Source organism: Tenrec ecaudatus, chromosome 10 (assembly GCF_050624435.1).
Source record: "Tenrec ecaudatus isolate mTenEca1 chromosome 10, mTenEca1.hap1, whole genome shotgun sequence".
Taxonomy (NCBI): Eukaryota; Metazoa; Chordata; class Mammalia; order Afrosoricida; family Tenrecidae; genus Tenrec; species Tenrec ecaudatus.
In genome coordinates this window covers 34,637,914-34,648,785 of record NC_134539.1, presented here as the reverse complement: position 1 = coordinate 34,648,785, position 10,872 = coordinate 34,637,914, and the positions used below count along the sequence as shown (strand labels likewise).

Sequence of the window (10,872 nt, the reverse complement as noted above, 5' to 3'; positions counted from 1 at the left end):
AGAGTGGCTCCTAATCTTATGTGCCCGGAGCCTTTATACAAAAGGAGAAGACCCCCAGGCACCAGGAGATGGAGGAAGGATGCCGTGAGATGCTGCAGCTGCACACGCCGGCACACCTGGCACCACCAGAAGCTGGGAAAGGGGCAGGGGCCAGTGCCTGTCCCAGCCCTCAGGAGGAAGCCGCATGTGGACTCCTGGCCTCTAGAACTGGGAGGTCATACGTTGCGGCTCTGCCCCTCCGTTTGTGGTCCTAAGCACGGCCTCCCCACCCACCCACTACCATCAAACAATTCTGGTCCACAGCGGGTCTATAAGTGATGGGCTAGAACCGCTCTGTGGGGCCCGAGCTGTCGATCTCCATGGGAGCAGACAGCCTTCCTGGTCTCTCAAGGGCACTGGCCTTCAGGTGAGGAGCCTGGTGCTTATCCCACTGTGTCACCAGGGCACCTTCATGATAACCTTAGGAGATGCCTATCATCCTCTCGGTTCCACCTTTAACACACACCTGGGTCCAGTCTCTCCTGCCTCACTGCCAGCAATCTGCCCAAGTCACAGCCTCCGGAGGCTCTCCCTGGCCCTGACCTACACCAAGCTCTTCTCTAGGCAGCTGGGGACACTGCCCTGGTGAGGTCCCCAAGGACTCAGAGTCCTAACCACAGCCTAGAAAGGCCAGCTAGGGCTCTGGGACCTCACTCCTTCCGTCTCCAGCTCCCTGGGGATTGGTGTGCCCTAAACCCTGCCCAGCACCCAGGGCTACTGCACCTGCTCCCCCCCTCCCCTGCCTGGGACACACACAGCCTGACACTTTCTCTCCTGCGGTCTGTTTGGGTGTGAGTCATACCCAGAGACACTGGCAGACCTGCTCGGGCCACATTACACAAGGTCCCCAGTGCAGGTCTCAGCCACACCCCTCTCCCGGGGGAGGTTTGCACGGTTATCCCCATTTTACAGATGAGCAAACTGCGGTCACAGTTTCTTACCAAGTCCCCAAAGAGATATTTCTCCCCGGGCTCCTGGGCCCCAAGGTCACCCTGCCACGCTGCCTCCTTCACAGCCGCTGCTCAGGAAGTGTTTGGGGAGAGTGTGTGACAGAACACATCTGAATTCTCGGGACTCCTGGCCGCGTGTGCGAGGAAGAGGCCATGTGTAGCCAGGCAGGTGGGCAGGGGTTATCCATGCTCTGCAAAACCCGGAGATCACGACCCCTGCTCTCTCTGCAGAGAACGCAAAGGCAGAACCGTCTCCACTTGCTCACAGAGAAACCGGCCTGCGGGGTCTGGGGAAGTGGCCGCATGCCAGCGCCCATGCCCCAGCCCTCAGCCTCCTCCCTGGGGCAGAGACGGCCCAGGAAGGTTGACTGCTGCGCTGGAAGCAAGAAGCTGCTGGACTCAGCCCTGCGTTTGTCCTTTAGCTCCATCACACCACAGCCCCGGTGGCCCTGTCGGCCAAGCCTTGCACTGCTAACCCCAAGGTCAATGGTTCACACCCATCAGCTGCCCTGTGGGAGAAAGTTGAGGCTCTCTGCTCCCCAAAGATTTACAGCCTCGGAAACCCTGTACAGGATTGCTCCGAGGAGGAACTGAGTCAGGGACAGTGGGTTTGGGCTGCATACCACTGGCTCGTCCCTGGGAAGCGCCACCGACATTCCTGGAAATAGCAGTCAAGGGGTCAAAGGACGCATCGCACTGGGCAAATCGGCTGAACCAGACCTCTTCAGAGTGTTGGCGAGCATGTGACTGAGGGGCGAGGTCGCCCGACCCGAGTCAGGGTATTTTCAAGCGCCGCTCAGCAGCGCGAACAGCCAGAGACACAGCAGCGCCACGCACGCCTCCGTTTGCTGCAGATCGGGTGCTGCTGGGCGAGTCTCAAAGCTATGCCTGTGGGGTCGCACATACCAGCAGGGCCACACTGGTGGACCCCTCTCAGGGGAACTTCCCGTTTTCCATCAGGAAGACGGTCCTAGAATCTGCTTTGGAAAACAAAGGTCAGGGGCAACCTTCGGGAGCACTGCAGAGCGCTGTCTGCTATGGTGCCCAGGGGAGCTCTGAGGAAGAAGGGCAGGCCAGGAGGGGGCACTTCATGCGGATTACACCTCGACCTGAAGAAAATGCAAGGCGGCATCGATCCGCGGAGGCACGCCCGCCAGCCACCATGCCTGGGCACTTTCAGGAAGGCTTGGGCTGCGTGGTCACCAACCGATTCGACCAGTTATTTGACGACGAATCGGATCCCTTCGAGGTGTTGAAGGCGGCAGAGAACAAGAAAAAAGAAGCCGGTGGGGGCGGCGTTGGGGGCCCAGGGGCCAAGAGCGCAGCTCAGGCCGCAGCCCAGACCAACTCCAACGCGGCAGGCAAGCAGCTGCGTAGCCCCAGAAGGATCGCAAGGACCCACTGCCCCCCAAAGCTGGCGTGGCTGACAAGAAAGAGGAGACGCAGCGGCCCGTGGCGCTTAAGAAAGAAGGAATAGGCGTGTTGGAGGAAGAACTGATCAACAACTTCGGGGTGATGGGAAAATAATTGATCGAAGGCCAGAAAGGCGACCACCTCGGGCAAAACGAGTTGAAAAACCACTTGAAGAAAAGGGTGAAGGAGGAGAATTTTCAGTTGATAGGCCAATTATTGACCGACCTATCCGAGGCCGAGGGTGGTCTCCGAAGAAGGAGAGGAGGCCGTGGACGTGGAATGGGAAGAGGAGACGGCTTTGATTCTCGTGGCAAACGTGAATTTGATAGGCATAGTGGACGTGATAGATCCGGCCTGAAGCACGAAGACAAGCGTGGAGGTAGCCGATCTCACAACTGGGGAACTGTCAAAGATGAATTAACTGACTTGGATCAATCAATGTGGCTGAGGAAACACCTGAAGGTGAAGATCATCCCGTGGCTGACACCGAGAATAAGGAGAATGAGGTTGAAGAGGTAAAGGAAGAGGGTCCAAAAGAGATGACACTGGCTGAGTGGAAGGCTATTCAAAATAAGGACCGGGCGAAAGCAGAGTTTAATATCCGAAAACCAAATGAAGGTGCTGATGGGCAGTGGAAGAAGGGGTTTGTTCTTCATAAGTCAAAAAGTGAAGAGGCTCATGCTGAAGACTCTGTTATGGACCATCATTTCCGGAAGCCAGCAAATGATATAACATCTCAGCTGGAGATAAATTTTGGAGACCTTGGCCGCCCAGGACGTGGTGGCAGGGGAGGAAGAGGCGGACGTGGGCATGGAGGGCGTCCCAATCGTGGCAGCGGGACTGACAAGTCAAGTGCTTCTGCTCCTGATGTAGATGACCCAGAGGCATTCCCAGCTCTGCCTGAACTGGATATGCCATAAGACAGCCCTGGTTCCTCCGTGGACCCTCCTCCGAGGCTTTGCATGCTTAAGGATCCCAAACGACTATGAAATTAAAAACAAACAAACTGTTATTTATACCATTCACACCTAAAGACTGAATTTTGTCTGTTTTGAAAATGAACTTCTCTCGCTATACAGAAGTAACAAATATGGTAATCAGTTTTTTATTTAGAAATGTATTGGTAGCAGGGATGTTTTCATAATTTTCAGAGATTATGCATTCTTCATGAATACTTCTGTATTGCTGCTTGCGAATATGCATTCCCAAACTTGAAATACAGGTGTGAACAGTGAAAAAAAGAGAAAAGTAAATGAAAGTCTGCACAGCTGGACGGATACGCAACCTCGTGCCAAATGGAGACAAGACGGGAGTTGTCAAGGATTTCATTTGACTCGGCTCTTCAACCAACTGCCATGCAAGCCGTAGTCCAAAGATCAAGTGACAGATGGCAAGTCTGCCTCTAAAGCTTTTCCTGAAAGTGTGCAAGAGCCACTTTGAGGCCCTACGTGAGCAGGGCCAAGCCGTGGGACTCCAAAGGCCTCCCATGCATCGCGCTGGACATGGAGAGCTGGGCAGAGGGTGAGACGAGTGAGGAGAGTGAAGGTGTCGGCACCGTGACTACTGCCAGAAGAACAAGGCACTCTGTTTCGGCAGAAGTGCCCCTGGAAGATTTCGGAGAAGTAGCACGGTGAGACTTCCCAAGTCCTCTGGACGTCTGTTGAGGAGGAAGCAGTCCCTGGAAAAGGCCATCATGCTCGGTGCCATAGGGGCGCAGCACGAAGGAGGAAGACCCTGAAAGAGATGGATTGACACAGGGGCCCGAGAAATGGGCTCCGACGCAGCCAAGGCTGTGAGGCTGGGGAAGGTTGGGGTAGGGTTCCGTTCAATTGTACTTAAGGGGGTTCTGAATGGGAACCAACTCAGTGACTCATCGCACCAGCCAGGAGCCACAGAAACCATTTATATGAGTAATCCGACCACTTAGTTCTCTGGAACGTATCTCAGTGACATGATCTTTTTTTTTTTTTTTACATGATCTTAAAAGCAAACCACTGAGTAGAAAGTTACATTTGAGTCCTTGATGGGCCAATGGATGGTCATTTGGGAGACTATATAACAATGTGGTTGGTGGTGTGTACCTTTAAAATGCTCATATCAAAAGAAAACAAAACAAAACTCGACGAGACTCTATCAATTGTCCAAGTGTTGTTTTTCTCTCTTTGGATTTGGACCCAGATTGGAAGCATACAAATAAGAGTTAGTGACGCTCCCCTTTTCCCAGAGGTGGAATCAGAACTCTGAGCAGTTCACACAGGGTCTCAGGTTCTGAACCGGCACAGATCCTGGGTCTCCTGTGGATCCAACAACATGCTCCTTGATGGTGAGGTCACCAAGGCCACTGAGGTCAGAGTCGTACTTCCCCCTGGGCCGAGGGCAGTCCCCAGCTCCTGTGAACACTCAGTTCAAGAGAAAACCCTGTTCCAGCCCATCCTCCCCTGTCTGATCCAGAAGAGACAGTCCCTAGGGCTGGCTCTTCCTCTTTGGCTGGGATTTCCCCCATCGGGGAGGTTTAGCAGAACTCCCAGACCCAAACTCACCTGGCTCCACGCTGGGCTTCCAGAGAGCTCCCCTGGCTCCCCAGGGCCCATGAGATCAGCTGGGAAAACCCTTGGAAATCCTAACACCTGCTACAGGTGTGAGTTGTATCTATCTATATTATTTTGAAAAGTTGTGAAATGTTTCTGTCACACAAAAAAGCTCCACAGGATCATAGGATATGTATTTTTGTCTCTACTGCTCAGTTCACAGCTCCACTGCCAAACAAAACCTTACAGGATGGACCTGCAAGAAAGGCTCTCAAGTGTCCCCCACTTGTTAGGGATTCAAATGTGTATACCAGAAAGATATGCTGAAGTCCTAACCCCGGTATGCAGTGTGATGTGATCTCATTGAGGAATAGAATTTCTTTGGAAATATAAGCAGTTAAATCATTGAAGTTGTAATCCCTTCTGGAGTAGGAACAGCAAAGGAGACGCCCCGCCCCTGGATCTGCGAGGCAGCACTGTTCACTCACTTGTGGTTTGCTGTTGCCATAGCTCTAAGGGACTGTGTTCGCCGGGGTCGACGAGAGAAACAAATCCAGGGAGACTCATGTGTAAGAAAGAGCTTTATATGAAGAATCGTTGCGTATTAAGAAAGCATTCCAGCCCAGTCCAGATCACGTCCATATTAGCCCATATGTCTGATACCAAGCTATAAAGTCCTCTTCAGACTCACAAAACACATGCAATGACACCAAATGCAGGAAGATCATAGGCCAGTGGGTGGGAAGTCTTGTGGATTCAGTGGCAGTGTAAGCATCTTAGCGCTGGCGTAGCTCAGGAGTCTCCATGGGGCTCCTCCAGCTTCAGGGCTCTGGCTCCATCACCATAGCTCCATGTGTCTTGTCAACAGGAATGTCTCCCAGGGAGTCAGTGTGTGTCCCACCTCCAACACTCCTTAGCGCCTCCAAATGAAGGTCACCAAGCTACAACCTGATTGGACAGGCTAAACTCCAGCCCTTTACCCTTCACAGTCTCAAATTGACAACAGATTATGTAACTACTGCAGGGACCAAGATATTGGCTGTGTTAGGCTGTGTTCTCTAGATAAGGAAAACCAGTGACCCTCATGGAGATGTTTACATCAAGAAAAATGCCTCACACGGTTGTAGAAGTGGTAGAGTCTAGTTGGTTCAAGTCTGTGCGTCAGACGTTAAGTCAGACAGTTCCTGACTCCAGTGGCTGTCATCGCTGGGAAACCAGGATGCAAACCAGGAGGCAGGAGGGTGATGTAGGAAGAAAGCAGGAAGATCAAGGAAGCTGCTGGAAGCAAAGTCAGGTCAGCAGGTCAGATGTTATGGCAGCTCCTTGGATCATGCTGGCTTCTGGCCCAGAGACCCTACGCAGGATCCAGGCCAGCAAGAAGAAGAGGAAGAAGAGGGAGAGGGTCCTTTGCAGTTTCTCTGCATGGCTGTCACATTGTGTTAGACAGGGTTCTCTAGAGAGACAAAACCAGATTGCTAGTAATTTTACATACATATATTTATTTAGCTAGATAGATAAATAACACAAGAAATGAACTATTAAATTATATACAGATAGATATATAATACAAGAAACGAACAGTTAAATTATAAAGCAGTACAAATGGCTCAGTAAAACTCACTCCCGTGAGAGAGTTGTGAGACACTAGCAGTCCTTTAAGTCTTGAGGCCGCCAGGTAGAGAGCTAGGCTATATCAGTACAGGCAGCAAACAGCAAGGCAGGTCATCAACCGTCAGCCAGGTCGCAGTCAGTCCCCAGCTCCAGAGATGTAAAATCCAATCATGTGGTCTTAAAGGGACCTCAACTTACAGTGACACAGTTCACCGGCTAGGTGTCCCACAGGTAGTGTAGCCTGTAAATAGAGGCACAGAAGAAGCAAGGCAGCCGCACACTGGTCCGATGATCAAAGAGCGAGAGACAAGAAAGGCAAGGCTCACTGAGCCATTTATCTCTCTGCCCTTCAATTAATCCCACTTGTGTTTATCGGCCAAGCTGGCACAATAAGCTATCTCACACATAGACCCCATCCTCAAGATGTCATCAGGCTGCAGCATGAGAGGTTGCCTCACTACATGATGTTAGTTAGGTTGAAACCACTGAGGATCCTGGCCCAGCCAAGTTAACACAAAACTTGGGTGTGAATTGGGTGCATCCGCATAGTATGTATAATTTGGCATTCTTTTAAACTTTACACTAGCGGTTCTCAACCTGTGGGTCGAGAACCTTTGGGGGTTGAATGACCCTTTCATAGGGGTCACCTAAGACCATCAGAAAACACATATTTCTGATAGTCCTAGGAACCGAGACACCGCTCCTCTATCTGTCTCCAGGTGGGTCTGCCCACATGCAGATACACCCACATACGAGTACCTGGTATGACGACTGTTACCCATGCTTCACCATGTTTCAAGACAAAATTTCATTTACTTGTCATTAGAAATAAATATTTCACAATATACATATTGTTTTGTGATGAATCACTGTGCTTTAATTATTTTCAATTTGTAACAATGAAAACACATCCTTCATATCAGATATTTACATGATGATACATAACAGTAGCAAAATTACAGTTATTAAGTAGGAACAAAAATAATTTTATGGTTGGGGGGTCTCTACAACATGAGGAACTGTATGAAAGGGTCACGGCATCAGGAAGGTTGAAAACCACTGCTTTACACAAATGGCATCAATAAACTCACTCAAAAATATTCACTGGATGCCTTTACAGGGCTCCACTCTAAGCCCGAGGAATACGGGTGAACCAAACAGACAACATTCTCCACTTCTGTGGAGCGCACTTTCTGGTGGGGTGCGTCACCCAGTAAACAAGACTTATAAAACAGAGATAGAATATGCACTATTTTAGAAGGTGACACATGCAGTGGAGAAAAATAAAAGAAAGGGGACAGATGGGGATGGAATGGTGCAACCGTCCACATCCTGCCTATTTCTATGCAACATTGTATTTCCCTCTGTATGGTGTGTGTCAGGGCTGTATTTCTTCATCATACTTATTCAATCTGCAGGCCGAGCGAACAATCCAAGAAGTTGGATTTTATGAAGAAGAATGTAAAATTGGGATTGGAGGGAGGCTCACTAGCAACTTTAAGTACGAAGGTGATGAGATCTTGCTTGTGGAAACGAAAGAGGATCGGAAGCCCCAACTGATGAAGGTCAAAGATGACAGCATTCAGTATGGATTACGGTTCAATATCCAGAAAGCCAAAATCCTCAGAACGGGGCCAAGAATAAACAGAGAAAGGGTTGAAGTTGTCAAGGACTTCATCTTGCGTGGATCTACAGATCAAGGCCCCGGAGCAGCAGTCAAAAAGCAGATCTTTTGTTAACTTACTGTACAACCTTAGATCTCAATGGTAATGCGTTCTAGAAGGAGCGTCAAGATGCGATGCAGTCGAGTTCTGAATCATTTTTTCCCAGAAGAAATTAAAAAATGGATTAACCCGTTCTCTACCACCAAGTTTTTACCCTAACCTTGTCTGTTTATACAAAACATTACACAGAAATTTCAAAGTAAATAAATTCAGAGTTAAATAATATAAAGAAGAAACACAACATTTAAATAGTGTTTAACAACTACAGTATGACCCACACCTTGAGACTGATGAGGACCTGGATCTGTGGACACGGATGTGGAGAGGAGGTGTGGAGAGAGAGTCGTTGTTTGGAAAGGGAATCCCCTTTCATAAAATTAACTGGGAGCTGCTTTTTAGGAGTTCCCCCCTTCTTTACCTGGCTGGCTTTCTCTTAAAAAAAAATCCTGTCTAGTGTGGTCAGCCGTTGGTATTTCCATAATTGTTTTCTAAAAGGGTTTACTAAATTATCATCAACAATATTGATAACATGGTTAACCAGTTCCTTATCACGATGATTCTTTCCCAAAAACTCTTTCTTAGGACCCATGTTTTTTTAATAAAAAAACTAAGAAAATTACACCAAAACGCTTGGAACACAGCCACAAACAGTTTAAACAACACCTACTAACAAGGCCGACTAACGCCAAATGACTGAGACAGGAGCTGCTTTTGTTGACGAAAATCACGCGCGGCAAGTCAGACTCTGATGTTTTTTGTTTGAGCTCTGATGCGAAATTGTCTCTACATTTCGCGTCGAAATCCGACCATGCTGAATGCTGATGCGGTCGCTCTGCTGTCTGTGTCTTCGTCCGCCTTGGTAAAGAAATTATTTCTGGCCCCATGCCATACCTAGGGTGAGACTTCTCTGGGGAAAAAGGGCGGCGAGCTGGAGGCACGGCCCGGTTGAAGACGAGGCTGCTATACTGCTCCAGGTTCATGGAGAAACGGGATGGAAGGAGAATGGGATTTCCCCATGAACTTTCTGAATCCCCCCCCTTTGTATGTTGGAAGAGGTTTGCAGTCAGACTTTTCCCTCGGCAAGAAACGAGAAGACCCAGAGAGTCTGACCTGCTTGAGCTCTGGGAAGGAAGATCAAGTTGAAGTATCTCCCAAAACAGGGTGCAAAACTACCAAAAAGAAAAGAGGGAGAAAATCTAATCAAATTTGAGGACTAGTTTGGGAAGCCTAAACACTGAGTAACGGGAGTTCCAGAGAAAGAAAATCATTTAAAAGTTAATTCAATCTCCCTAGAGCTGAAGGACATGAGGGCCCAGGACAGTGAACAAAAATATGCCCACAGGAAGACATAGCACCGTCTGATGTCTGGACACAGGGATGCAGAAAAGACCCCACAAGTCTGCAGACAGAAAAAAAACAGGCTTTATTTTATACAAAGGTTCAGTTTTAAAAACTGCTTCTGTGGGAACTGGGCCACAATTCGTGCTCAACATTCTGATACACGGAATTTGTGAGAAAAATTTTAAAACGAGCCACAGGAAGAAATGCGTTCAGGGAAAACAAATTGGTGTGCAGGCGAAGGAACGTCAGGATGGCCTCCTACATCGCTTATTTGACGAGAAGTTTACAGTCATAATAAGGCAAATAATGAATATTGACCCAGTCAGACTTGCAAACAGTGATAATGGGAGAGCGTGAGAGGTGTGTGTACATGGTTTATGTGGCGCATGGTTGGGGCGATGTTGATGAGAACTCGCTAGAAAACCCTCAAGAACACAGTCAATATGGGAGGATTGAAGCAGTATCTCCAGAGCTGGTGAAGAGCAGGGTGGTGACTGGGGATTTACAGAATAGTGATTTTCATAATTGACCTTGTAGGAGGCGTTGACCTTTTAAATTAGCCATGCGTGTTTGTCTGCGTGGACTAGAGAAACAAATCCAGAGAGACTCATGTGTGTAGGAGAGAACTTTATATCAAAGAGCAGTTGTACATTAAGAAAGCATCCCAGCCCAGTCCAGATCAAGTCCATAAGTCTGATATTAGCCCGTATATCCGAAACCAGTCTATGACTTCCTCTTCAGACTCACGCAACACATGCAATGACGCCAAATGCAGGATGATCACGGGCTAGTGGGTGGAAAGTCTTGTGGATCCAGTGGCGGTGGAAGCATTTCAGCAATGGCAGGAGTCTCCATGTGGCTCCTCCAGCTCCAGAGCTCTGGCTCCATTAGTGTAGCTCCATGTGGCTTGTCAACAGGAATGTCTCACAGGGACAGTGTGTGTCCAGTCTCCAGGGAGGAAGACAGGAGTTCCCAGAATCCTCAGAAGAAGGCCATGCCCACACAGAGACCTCATTGGCTGTGACCTGATTGACAGGCTAAATTCCACTCCTTCACAAGTTGACAGGAGATTATGTAATTGCCACAGCATGTAAAACTTCGATAAAAATGAAAACAAAATCTAAAACCTTGTAATTATGTATAGATAAGCTCAGACTTTTATCTTTATTAGGATTAAATTCCAGAAGCAGAATTGCTGGATCAAACAGCATATACAGGTCCTTCTCTCAGCGTGCTCTTCTGATGGATGAAGGATTGCCCACTGTT

General features: G+C 48.8%; 1 pseudogene; it reads left to right on the top strand.

Moving 5' to 3' along the window:
* Window positions 1-2,151: 2,151 nt before the first annotated feature.
* LOC142457890 (SERPINE1 mRNA-binding protein 1 pseudogene) lies at window positions 2,152-3,492 on the top strand (annotated as a pseudogene).
* Window positions 3,493-10,872: the final 7,380 nt, after the last annotated feature.